We start from the raw sequence: 13,972 nt of genomic DNA on the forward strand, positions 1-13,972 counted from the left end.
CTCATTACAGGTACGTACAAGCACATTTGTATATACATACATATATAGAAGTGGTAGAGCAACAGGAGTCATTCATCTATGCCACATCGTGTGCGGATTTATATGCCTCTTTCTGGGCATAAGAATCGGGCAGTCGGAGATAGCCGTTCCACTGGGGGCCTTTGGCTGTCGTCTTTTGTGTGTGATTTGCACAAAATGACACTCGGCTGGTACATTTCCGGTTCTAAATGCGTAAGTCTAGTCAAATTAAGGCGACCACGGCCAGTGGAAGATAGCAGTTATAGCAGCTAGATGCAAGAAGCAAGTTGCAAGTTGCAAGAAGTCGAGAGCTAAAGGAGACTTCACCTGCCACAAACACCTGTTTGCCGGACCCCTGGCAAAATGTTGCAATTAGATAAGCAGAAATTGTTATGTTGACATTGCCGGGGACAAGATAAATGCCTTGGATTAAGCCTAACATTTCCCACTCCCATCTTCTTGGCTGGCTGCATTTGAATATTTTAATTCAATGTGGCAACATCTTGCCCACATTGATGTTGCCAGTTGGTGCATGGCGAGAAATGAGTTCACGATCGAAAGATCTGTTTAAAACATGTTTTTTTTTTTTTACTAAACTAATACTTTAACATAACAAAGGTTGAGACTAGTGGTTAATGTGTATACTTTTACCACGCAAACGATTAATATTCAGTAATTTTTATCATTACGATTTGACAGCTAACAAAAATTCAATATAATGTATGAACACAGTTCCAATTTTTAATAGCTGCCAGATTACTAAGATGTATGAATCAGTCAGCGCTCTATGCATGACAAAATATCGAGGCAGTGGCTGTAATTATATATTATAATATTACTATATTTTTCTGGTGTAGTACCCTCCGCCCAATTTCTCTGTCGTGTGCCATTATCTGCGCTCAAGTGCATCTCTCGGATGTCAGGCTGCGCAGAGCGTTTTCCATGTCCATTCGAGGCGCGTTCGCAATTAGTTTGCAATTGGGCCGTGAGACAAGCTCGGAAAAAGAGCTGCCGCCAGCTCATTAAGTATCGCAGCTTGGACAACATCACCAACAGCAACAACAACAGCAACAAGTGTGGCAGCAACACACTTAGAGCGACTGGAGAAACACCTCGCTAAACGTGAAATACACGAAATGAAATTACAAGTTCCGCTTTTTGGCTATTTCGTTTTGGTCGCTTTTCAGTGTTTTAGTAACCCAAATGTTTGTGTATCTGTGTGCGCTAGCTGGCCCCCCTTCTCATCCATGTGTGCGTAATTTGACCGCCGGCTAGGCACATGTGTCTCAAAGTGCCCCAAAGTGTTGATGATGATGACGCCGTGAATGATGATGATTCGAGCGCTGCCACCACACTGGGCCCACACTGAAAATATGTGCAGAAAAGACATTCTAACATATGTATGTATATAATGTTTAGAAAAGTTTCGAACTAAAGCCACTATCTACATGCAAATAGTCTAAGTGTCCTTGGAGCAAAAGCAAAGGCTCAATATTCATTGTAAAATTAAATATATATATTTGAATCTCACATCGTACTTTTAAGCTTTTTGGTACATTTTAAGCAACTTGCCATATTTATCGCGTTTATTCAGAATATTAATCCAATGTATATTGTATATAATTTGTTAGCTTTCTGAAACTGTTGAGCACATACAGTTTGGCAACTGCCTAATCCACTGTGCGGTGCTGGGGGCATGTGATATTTGGTCAAGCGGGTGTTTGACGGTCTGGGTCTCAGTGCCGACCCACCGAACCCACTCGTAACCATATCTCCGCCCCCACCGACCCCCCTGCGACGCCTAGTAGTTTGCGGTCGGTCGCCAAAGCTGCGCTTAAATGTTAATAATTTTTATTGCCGCTTGTCGCCGTCTGCCGCCGTCGTCGTTTGTCGTCAAAGTCGTCGAAGTCATCGTCGTCGTCGTCTGTGCTCGGCTTGAATATATAGATATGGATATGGGAGTGGGTATTGGAACGAGCAGGGGCTCTGGGTCTGGGCTTGAGACTCGAGTACGACTCTGAGCCGAAGCCAGCGGCAGAGCCGGAGCCGGAGCCTGAACGATGATAATGCTAATGGTGTTCGCTGGTGGGTCATTGTCTGGTCATTGGCCGCGGCGAAGCGTTGAAGTTTTGCATACATCAACAGAAGAAGAAGGTGACGCGGAGTTTGGAGTCCGTCAGCGGATTGCGAACTCGTGCACTGAGCGAAATGTATTTGAAACACATAAAGTTGCATACTGGTAATGGGGAAGTTTTTGGGCTCATCAACTTATGATTAATAGCATGTGAATAATAATTAAAAGTAAACATTTCGTTTCTTGTAATGTAATTAATCATAATTTGATAACGTTTTAAAAATGTTGGTTTATTTTGTGACCCATTTGGTTTTTAGTAATTTAATCTAGCTGGCATTTAGATTATAAACATTTGACTTTTTGGTTCTCCCAGTGCAACATTTTCTATTTTCATTATGCGTGTCATGCTAAAATTCTAGAATGGCAACACAAATTGCCAAATCAATCGCACAAACGTGCTCAAACAATATCACAAACTTTGGACATCGTCTGACACTGATTTGGATTTCCGCACATGGAGTTAATTAAAATATTTTGCATTTGAAAATTGCGAATTGCAATTGAAAGTGTCAATCACGGGCAAGAACAAATGCAATTAACAAATCAAAGCCGCGACAAGGCGATACAGAATAGAGATACAAAGATACAGATACGAAATTAGCGTTACAATTCCAAGTAGACTTGCGGCAGCTGCCAAGACGTATAGACAAAGTCCGAGTCATTCATTCGTTCAGTCAGTCAGTTAGTCAGTTAGTCAGCTAGTCAGTCAGCCCCTCAGACCATTTGAAATGGCCTTCAAGTCGCACAATCACAATCACAATCACATCCATCTAATCTACAGTTCCATTCGCGATTTCTTTCGATTCAGTTCAGTTCAGTTCAGTTCTCTTCAATCCGATCGGATGCGATGCGATTCGACTTGACTCGTTGTCTGGATTGTCCGATTGTCGGATTGTCTCATTGATTTTCTGCAGCAACAACTACTAACAACAGTTTCAAGTTCAGTTCTTCATCAATCAAGTTCTGACAACTAAGCAGCCCCCTAGTATTCAAGAAAACTCACTCTGTATATGCTCTTTGTAATCAATTTTCGATTGATTCTGTGCAGATCAAATTGGTGGAATGCGAGGGTATCGGGATTTATAAGTTGAGAAATGTATACCAACTACTAAATTCTAGCATTTAATTCTAGTTTTAATTTACTTTTAATGAGGTGTTGTTAAGTATATTGATACCGTTTTTAGCCAATTTCTTTTAAGATGCCGTGTAATTCATTTTATGTCGGTTAAGAGCAGCATAAATTAAAAAATTAGTTAAGCGCATTTTCACCAAAGTTTCCCATCCACACAAATCTGTAATTAATTGTTAGAAAGGCATCTGATTTGATGCATTTCTTATTTGAATGGCATTTTAAAATTAATGCCTTTTTTTTATTAATTTTAAAAGTCTTTTATTACTAACTTGTTTATAGTAAGTGGATATCCATAGAATTCGATACAGGCAATGGATCATTATTTCTCTATATTGTAGGCACTAGATTATCAATCATGCTTCAAGTCAGTGGAATGCAAAACACGTATTGCCCATCAATTTCGTATTTCTTCTGCTGTTTCCTCCGATGATTTGACGAGTGAACCGCGTGCCAGACGTTGGAAAATGTTTGCTAAACTTTCGTAATGCCCCCATGGAGAGCGGCAGACTCAACAGTGCGATATTCGGACATATAAACATTGGGAAGCATCTGCTGAATTGGCCAACTTGTCTGCCCGCCTGCCCAAATGTCTGATCAGAAATGTTTGGTTTTCGCCCCAAGCCATCAAGCGCTGGCCATCACCTTTTTGGGGATTTTGTGAATCAAAGTGCAAAAATAAACAACAGATTTTGGGGAGGCTGTTTGTGTGATGTTGGTTTTTATCATTCGAAGAGAGCAGATACGGCGAGAAATACAGATTGAAAGAGTCGAGAGACAACGAGAATGGATGAATAAATAAAATGCGCACTGACTTTTGGCTTGTTTGCTTTGCTAATTTATTTTCGAATATGATGTAGAGCTTTTAAAATAAACAGCACACAAAAAGGAGGAAAGCGCTGAAAAAACTTGGAACACTCTGCGATGGGCACGACGGCGATTAGCGGCGAAGAGAAGCAAACTGGCGTCGAAATGTGCAGTACAGTACGTTTCAAGAGTGTAAGATAAGTGCGCCTTACGACACTAAAAGTTAGATAATGTTGTGTGTCCACCTTTGAATAGATACTAAAGCTCGAAAGTATGTGTTAATATATAGTCCCTATTTTCTAAGTTGAACTTAAACATAAATAAGGGAAAAGCGCGAAAGGCTTTGTATTTATCAAATCCCCATCTTTCATTGCTCTCCCACTTTCTCTGCATTTGCTTTGAGCTGATTAGATGTGGCCGAAAAAATGCGACCACAATAAATATCACTCATACGAACCGTTGACCGATAACTGGACAAACCGCAGAGCCCAAGGTCGGTAAATAGCTGCGTTGAGTATTTTTCCGATATTAACACCATTGGACCAAAGAGCGTCTCAGGCGCTAACGAAGGCGCTAATTAATGACACGTTTCCCCTGGCCAAAAAATGTAAGCAAAAAGCCTGGCTAAGCGCAAAAAACACCAAAAACCCGTAGCCAAGTAGCCAACTTGCCAGACATGAGACATCCGGCGTGATCAGCTCGTGGGCAGATGTGAGCTGTCAGCAAAGCGATCCGATCACTTGGGACCTACGGAAGAGGGGTGTTTGGGTTGCAAGAAATGGGGTAAAGGAGCAGGAGGAGGTGGAGGAGGAGGAGCAGGCTTTTGGGTTCGGTGGGGCCTGCGCAAACCCCAACTAGTGGCAGTCGAGGAGAAATGTATAGACAGACAGATTGTCACACGCAGCGTTTCGGTGGCAGGGCATGTGTTTTGAGAACAGTGGGTTTGGATGGTGTGAATTACTGAGCTTGTGAATTGTGAATATAACTGCTTAAATACATCAAGATACGACCAAATGCGGCGTCTTGAACAAACTGTGCAGGCTTAAATATCCTTCAAGCGGTGTTAGAAGTGGGTCCTTATGTGCATGCAATTGCATCCACTGTTCGCCACTCTGGGGAGGTCTTAACGAAGTGCAACAATCAATCAGCAAGTAGTGGAGGCGACCACAACAACAATAACAGCAACAATAAGAACAACAACAACAATAACAGCAACAACAACGAATACGACAACAAACGTCAGCAGCAAAGACGTCGGTCAGCAGGTCAAGCCCGGTAGGTGGCGCTATTGGTGTTGCTGCCGTATTTGCAGCAATTCATGTTTGTTGTTGCGGTTGTCGTTGTTGTTGTTGCTGTTGTTGCTGCAGCTTCCGTCGCTGCTGTTTGTCTAGACTTTGTTTTGAGTTTATGCTATATATGCTAATTGATGTCAGCAACTTGTTTTGTTTGTTATTGCAAATTCCCATTGTGATTGCGTCGCTTGTCTAATTTGAAAATTGCATTGGCCTCCACAGCCAGTTTTCTTCCCCTTTAAATTGTTTTGTTTCACGATTTCAACATTTTCGACTTCGAACCACGCATAATAATATTTTCCAACTGCTCCAACTGTAAACACCAGACGCGTCACATTGTCTGCGGCTGCGGTGGAAAATGTGTACAAACTGGGGAGAAACGGGCGGTGAAAATGTGGAAACCGGGGGCGTGGCCACGAGAATCCCAACAAATTGCTCCGCGACATGAAAAGCGCTGCAGAAAAATGTCAAAAAGAAATGAAGGCGTTTTTATGATGCTTAAAAATATATCCTTTTTACCTTTTTTTTCTTCTTTTGGGGATTGCACAACAAAGAAATGGTGTGCACAAACCTATCGGAATTATCAGGAAATACGAGTTCATATTATCTGTAATATTATCAGTACGTTTACTGATTACTGACTCCTTGGCGTTCATTGTATAATTTTAGAAAATTGCAAGTTATTTATTTGAGTTATTTGAGTGCATTTATCTTACACATTTCCAACAATCGGCACGTAATTTTGCTGAGTGCTGGTGGGGCTACTGCTCACTTTGGGGGCTTGGAGGCGAGGGTCTGTCATTGCAGCGCCTTGTCAAGTATTTCCCCCTTGTTTTATTTATTTTTCGAAAGTACCCCCCGCCATTGTCGCTCCACTCGAAAACCCTCCATTTAGTCAGCGTTAAAGCTTCGGAGGGGAAAATTAATTGGCAATGTTGCTGCAGATGCAGCAGCAGCAGCAGCATCAGCAACATTGCTGCATCAGCAACATCTCATTGTCATTAGGGTGTTAAAAGGCGTCTGCATTATCATTAGTTGTAGCACAGCTGCTGGTGGGCGTGGCGCATGAATTTTCCAACATTTTTCATTATTTAATGTTGCTGCAAGATGCTTTTCTTCTATTTTTTTTTGATTTTTTTTTTTTTTTGAGGGCAATACTCTAGTATGCCTTGCTCTCTTACTCACATAGCCCTGTCTCTATCTGTGCGCAAATTCCCTGGGGCGCTTTTCTTATTTATTTGCGTTATTTATTTCTTGGCGCTGCTTTCGCTTTTGGCAGCGCCAGACGTTGCTTTTGCTGCTGTTGTTTGCATTTGTGACAAAAATAAATGCGCTTGCATTAATTTGCCGTCTGCAAATTGCCAACGGCCATGCAGTTTTCCCCTCAGCTCAACTCAGCTCAGTGCAGCTAGCCTGCAATTGTACAAATTCAAGCGAAATGTAAATGTTTGACAACGAACTTTTACCCCACGATGTTTGCTCTGGTTTTGCATTTTGTATTTTGTATTCGGCGTTCTGTGCTTCGAGTTCTGAGTTCTGAGTCAGCTATATAGCTATATAGCAATTGCTAGGGCACAGGGGATTTCGAATTGAGTAATAGTCAAAGGGAGAGAATAAAGAAAACCACTTACTTTGTCCCTTTTGGCAGGGAAAAGTGCAGACCAAAGGCTCAAAGGTGTCAGCCAAGCAAACAAATCCCAGCATTAAGGCACAAAGACGAAAAGTCAGCGGTTGCAAGTGCAACTCCTGCTGCTGCTGCTTTTGCTGCAGCTGCTGATGATGATGATGGTGTGCAAACATGTGTTAAGCCAAAGCAACAAACCGACAAGCCGACAAACCGACAAAGCAATCAAACAAACATTTCCCAGCCACATTGCCAAACGAACAATAGATAAAGGCAGATCATAGAGGGTCATTATAGTCATCACCTAACCATAATTATTGGCATAATTACGGATGGCAGAAGAAGTGCGTGAGAGAGCACACGGAAAAAGGTCCATAATAACATTGTCGTTAAGTTAGTTGGGGGTAATCACTGTATGCTTATTGGCCATATAGGGTCTCTCCTTCCTATACTATACTCTAGCATATGGTATATGGTATATGGTAACTGGTATCTGGTATCTGGTATCCAGCATCCATTGGCAGGGGACAGTGATCACCATGACTAGACATTAAATGGATTTCTAATGAGACTAAATGGCCCACCGACTGCCACCTGTGTGTGTGTTCTGCCATCCGAAGGGGAAGATAAGAATAGTAAGGCTAAACCTCGAGTCAATATGGATAAAGTGGGAATGCAAAAAAGGAAGAGTTCAACGCTTTATGGTTGTTAAGCAAACACTTATGTGTAGGAAATGTGCAGGGTGTATGACTGTTACTACAAAAGGATCATAAATTAATAAATAGTATGGAAAGGTTTTAGAGTTACTCTAATTTAAATATTGAATCACATTTTAAGCAGAGATAATTCTGTGATTTAGGAACTTAACTAGCTAGCCATGTCGTCGTGTCAGATCCAAAAAATTGTATTCTGCAAATCTATGTATATTCGGGGATTCTAGGTTACACGTTTGGTCCTTCGTTTTCATTCGAATTCACACTGATTGATTGTGGTGAATCTGCTGAATTTGCAGAATTTCTGAATTATTGATGATTCCGATTTCCAATGCAGTTACTCAGACTGATTTCCATTCAATACTACTGAGCTATTTCCTTTATGTTTACGAGTCTCGGTTTCGGCTTGTTGAATTTAAATTTGTTTTATTTATTTATTTTCGTTTTTTTTTTATTTGGCGGACCGGGACTTGTTGCAGTTTTTTTCTTTTTTTATTGCGTATACGTCGTGAGTGTCACAGAAAATTTATGACATTTTCAAGAGCTGTATGCAAAATTGTGGAAATTGTTTCGTGGGCACGGGAGATAGAGAAAAGGTAGCTGCAAAAAAAAAATATATATATAAGAGAGAGAAAAATATTTTGCCTGCGAGGCAGAAATTCCGATGCCATCAACGAGAGCCGTCAACACCTGCAGTGTATTCAGTGTTTTGTGGCCTATAGCCATGACGACCACGCCCACAATCCAGGCAGCAGGCCACCGCCCCCTTTTTCCGCTGTGCCGCTGCTCCAATTTGTTGTGCGCTTGACAAAATGCATGGCCAAACAGCCGACGAAGCAGCAACTTGCAACTGCTGCAACATCAGCAGCAGCAACAGCAGCAGCAACAGCAGCGGTCCAATGCATGCGTTTGAAATTAAAACTGAAGTTTTGCACGCTACATTGAAAGCAGCAAACGGAAAATGCAACAGCAACAGCAACAGCAACTAGAAGCCAACTGCAACAATGTGAAAATGCAAACTGCGATCATAAAAATTGTGGCCCAACTGCAACCGCAGCCAAAACGGGACGTGAACGTGGACTTGGACATGCTCGTTGCTGCGGATTTGGCTGGAGGAATGCAGCCAGTGCACTGAGGGAAAAACACCACGGAATTAGATATTAGGCGTGATCAAAGGTAAATTGTATTGGGGAAATGGAATAATAACATGCTTATATAGAATCATTTCATATATTTATGTTGTAAATCAAAAGTTTCTTAGTTACTTCAATGAGCTTGGCAACATAAGTTCTACTGCATCTGGTCAAGCAATTTTCTCTCAGTGCCTAGGAAAGGGAGGGGCTCAGGAGCAGCTCGCAACTCATGTGGAATTGATGTGTGGCATGACTCGTCTGTCTGTCTGTCTGTCCATCTGTCTGTCAGTCGCTTGGCAGCGGGGAAGGCGTGCAAAAGTGGGAAAAGAGGTGCACATTATTTTTGCCGTTTTGTTTGAACTTTATTTTCAATGTTGCACAGTGCAGTGTGGCAAGAAATTCCGTGCACCCCGGCCCCCGTCCGCTCTATTAGTTAATTTGCAATTAAAAGCTAAACACGTTTTGGTGGCATCCAAGTGTCTTTTGGGGCCCACCCACGTTGCCTGGAGGCGTTTTCAAAATCGTCGCTTCGATGCCCGTGCATCTGTGTGTCTGTGTGTCTGTGTGAGTTGTCTGTGAGTTTTGGCCAAGTCGAAGATACGGCCAACGGCCAAGGCCAGCAACACGTGCTGCTCGAATGTGCCATTCCAAGGGAGCGCGGCGATGGCATCGTGAATAACCAATATAGAACCTTATATTGGTAAACTTTCAAAGAGGTAAACTTTCGAGTTCTTAGGGAAAGTTTAAGTTTACCAAGTGTATGGTTTATAATTAGCTTTTGGTATGTTTAACTAATATTTGTATAAGCAGGATTTTAGAAAGAAATTCAGTTGTTGAATAAGTGACAGCCCTTCAGTGTCCTTCTGAATCTTTGCATATTTTATAGTAAAGTGTTTCAGGGTTCGTACTAGTCATACTACACCCATGTACTATATCTATTTCTATATGTTCTTCACGACTCACGCAACTGATATATGTATAAGCAGGATTTTAGAAAGATCTTCAGTTGTTGAATAACTAACAGCCCTTCAGTGTCCTTCTGAATTTTTGCATATTTTATAGTAAAGTGTTTCAGGGTTCTTACTAGTCATACTACACCCATGTACTATATCTATTTCTATGTGTTCTTCACGACTCACGCAACCACCTCTGAGGACTGCTCCTCCACCTTTGCGAACCAATCGCTTTTATTTTGCTTTTCAGCTGCATGTGTGCATTGGCATTTGCATTGCTCGCGTGGAGTTTGCCCGTCGCCAAAGTCGCCAAAGTCGTCGAAGTCATAGTCGCAGTCGCAGTCGCAGTCGTCTGCAGTTGGTATTGCTATATCGCTGATTATCCGGCTCCCAATGCCATTACCCATTACCCATTACCCACTACCCATTGCCCATTGTTGCATTTGTTGCATTTGCTGCTGCTATTGAACTGAGCGATTTGTCTTCCATTTGAAAATAGGCGGGTATCGGAGTGAGCGGGGTGACCAAATGTCATGCGACAGAATCGAAAATCGATGCATTCGAGCCGAAACGTGAGCTGGCAATTAAGCAAGCCGATCCGAGCCATCGAATTGCGGGCCAAACTTAGATTTGCCACAGCAAAAATGCCAGTCGAAGACAGTTGGTCTTGGTTTTGGACTTGGTTTTGGTCTTGGTCTTCCCCCGGCCATCCATCTGGCCATATTCCACGTTCTGCTGACGGATCAGCCAGAGTCTGGTGCACATGTCAGGTCCGCTCAACTTTGGACTCAACTCTGCATTTAAATGGCTAAGGAATATGGCCTTATTGGTTCGGAGCCGATAGCGCACTGAAAAAAATATCATTGAAGAGGTAACTGAAAACTAAAGCTTGATTCTTATAAATAGAAAATATGTATTTTACAAATTTGTGTGCTAGCTAAGAATAAATATGATATTTCATATTGCTATCGTCTTTTGAGAAGTTGGTCAGTATCTTTCAGTGAGGGAATTCCAATAACCTCCCTCCACCGGCTGATTAGTTTTCTCCATATGCAGCATGGCAATTGTGTGACGAATGCGGCATCAATTGAGTGAGTGGCAAGTATGGTTGCTGCTGCTGCTGCTGCTGCTGTGGCTGATGTTGCTGCTGTTTTCCATCTAACCATTTTTCCCAGCGGTTTACCATTTCCGGGACAATAATGGAAGGGGAGACGTAAGCGGGGCCGCAGGAAAATGCGCGCGAAAATTGTGTGAGAAATTTCCAAGAACCTGGAATAAATGAATGAGTGAATGACTGATGGCCAAATGAATGAATGATGGTCATCATCTTGTGGTTTGTTATGTCTGCGGCTTTGCACATCTCACTCATACGCCGATTTTAATCATTTAATTAAAAAGTCTGATTTTAAATTAGTTCAGCAGAAAATTGTTGTCGATGGGCGGGGCTAGGAAATAGTTTGCTCTGCTCACGCAATTTGTAAACTTTTGCCTTATTTACAAAGCCAGCCACAACTGAGCGTGGAGAGGGGGGTAAAAATATCATTTGAGTTTGGTAAAGCAGAAGGCCAGACATAAATATCATTTACACGCAATGAAAGCGATGTACAGCTGAAAGATACCGATTTCATATAGAGCTATATGTGTGCATATATTAATGCACATAATGCTCGCATAAAGATGCAGATATGCATCTCTAGGCAATTACAACTCGTTTTATTGTGCGAATTGTGTGCGGTCAAATTGCATCAATAAGCAATTGCAGCTTAAATATCCGCCGTGCAGCGAAGCGCACTATTCACTAAATCAGCAAGATAAACAATTGCCTCTTCATTTCCATGCTAGTTAAAGGCTTAAGTTTATGAATGGCATTGTAGCAGAAAAACCTTTTTTACCTTGAAATGCAATGGCCGCCAAATGCTATTTTGATCTAAATATATATTGCGCATATTAGGGCTTAGGTTTGCTTAGTCTGAACCAAACCTTTCTCGGGGAAACCTCTCTTTTTCCTGAGCCAACGTATTTCGCTCATATGACTATGAATTCCAAGTCAGTAGAGTTGCATTTTTCACGTTCGCTAGCCAGGATGATTTGCATTCCTCTCCAGCTGTCTTGCTCCTTGTCTCCTTCGCCTGTCTGCCATGTCAACGTATCCTCTGCGCCTCTCTATCCACTCTCTGCCCTCTCTGTCTTACTATGTTTCTCTGGGTTTTCCCTTTTCATTTTCCGGCCACCACCTCTGTGCCATTTGCATGATAACGTGTTTATAATTTTGACCCAGTTTGCAGACGAGGCGTCCTGTGCTCCTTCGCTCCCCGGCCTCAATTGTTGAAAATTGTTTGTGTGCCGGTTGGGTGAAACACGAATTGTGGGTGGCAGCTCCCCTTTCTGCCACTTTCAGTGGTTGCACTTATCTTTTTTGGGTTCTGTGGCAGGCGCATCCCTGATGTCCTGATGCTGATGTCCTTAATTGCTGCGGGCTTCAGTGGCTGCGGCTGACACAAATACACTGAGTTTCTAAGTGGAACTTTGCCGTGTTTAATATTCAGCAACTCAATGAAAATAGGGAAATTATAGTAAGCACGCTATTTGTCACAGTATAAATACCTTATATAAAAATTAAAATTTTTATCAACATCTACTGGTTAAAGATTAATTCTTCGTAAAATTATTCATTGATTTATAAATTTTATATGTGCAAGCATTTGCAGTGGGAAAATGATTGATCTGGTGAACCAAGCAATCGACTCTCTTCACTGACCTTTGGATTTTCCCTCAGTTTATTTATATTTTTAGTGTCTTAGTGCCCCTATTGCAATTTTCATTTCGTTCAGTCCACTAATTAATATTTCATTTGCCGCACTATGCACTGCTTCTTAAACAAATAAACTCGAGATGAGCGTCGGCCAGAGCTAGAAATTTTCCTTTCTGCCCCGCTTTTCCTTGTTGCTTTTTGCAAATTTCTGCCACATTAATTGAAAGCAGCAGTTTTGTTGTTCTTTTTCCGTTTGCTTTTGCAGCTATTTTTCACAAATTTTTCATTAGACGCTGTTGTTTGTTGTTCTTTTCGGGGTTTTTCACAATTTGCATTGCGCCAGTTGATGTGGTCCGAACCTTGGGCCATGATTTGTGGAAAAGGCAAACAAGGGACAATGAATAGGCGAGCCAACGGTGATGGTGATTACGTTGATGAAAATTATGATGATCAAGACAATAATGGCAGTGGACTGTGCATTCATTTAAATAAATCACCCAGTGAAATGGGATTTTGGGTCGAGATTCTAAGTAGCATGTCTAGAAAATAAGAAGCAGGACAATAATGAAATAAAAAATGTCATTCTATGAAATATATATTACTTTTACGTAAAATGATTTAAAGAATCATTGTCACAGAAATCTTTGTAAGCAGAATATTAATATAAAAATGTATTGATTGCAGATATATTTAATAGCACTTTGAAAGTCTTTCCTTACCTGCAGTATTGTTTTTTTTTTTTATTGGTCAATTATGAGGACACTTGGAAATTTATTGCACTTTCGTGGCTTTAAGCCTTTCGCTCGTGTTCCTCTTCCACTTCCATAACCCCCCCACTTTCTTTGGCACTCAGCCCACAAGTCCCTGGAGTACACCGCAACATCCCGCGGTCTCATTACAATAAATTATGCAAACAAGCGACTCCATCTCCAGCTCCAGCTCCAACTTCGTATCCGTATCCGTCTCTGTCTCCATTCTCATCTCCATCTCCGTCACCAGGCAAAGACCAAGCAAAGACCACGAGGCGAAGACGACGACAATGTCTACCCCCGACATGGGCGACCTCTTGCACGACGAGGCTGTAATTAAAAGCCGTTCCGAGGAGCAGACTTGTCTTTGATGTAGCCTGAGTGGGTTCCCATCCCCCTTGGAGGCCCACATCAGGCACCTTCTGCATTTCTCCAGACCGCAACCGCAACCCCCTGACACCGAACCGAACCCCAACTGTCCCGCTACCCAAAACCGCTGGCCTGTGGGAGCAAATGTTGTCCATAATTAGCGCAGTTTTGCATTAGGCAGAGAAAAGCAGAGCATGGCGACAAACTTACACCTGCCGCAGATGCACTGGCAGAAAAGAACTTTCAATTAAATATTTATATACTTAAAGCTTGAAGAAATGTTCTATCTTTGTTTCTTT

General features: G+C 41.9%; 1 pseudogene; it reads left to right on the forward strand.

The window, feature by feature from the left end:
* Positions 1-13,972, forward strand: part of LOC120449372 — an 89,068-nt pseudogene that overhangs the window by 19,238 nt on the left and 55,858 nt on the right.

Source organism: Drosophila santomea, chromosome 2L (genome assembly GCF_016746245.2).
Source record: "Drosophila santomea strain STO CAGO 1482 chromosome 2L, Prin_Dsan_1.1, whole genome shotgun sequence".
NCBI lineage: Eukaryota > Metazoa > Arthropoda > Insecta > Diptera > Drosophilidae > Drosophila > Drosophila santomea.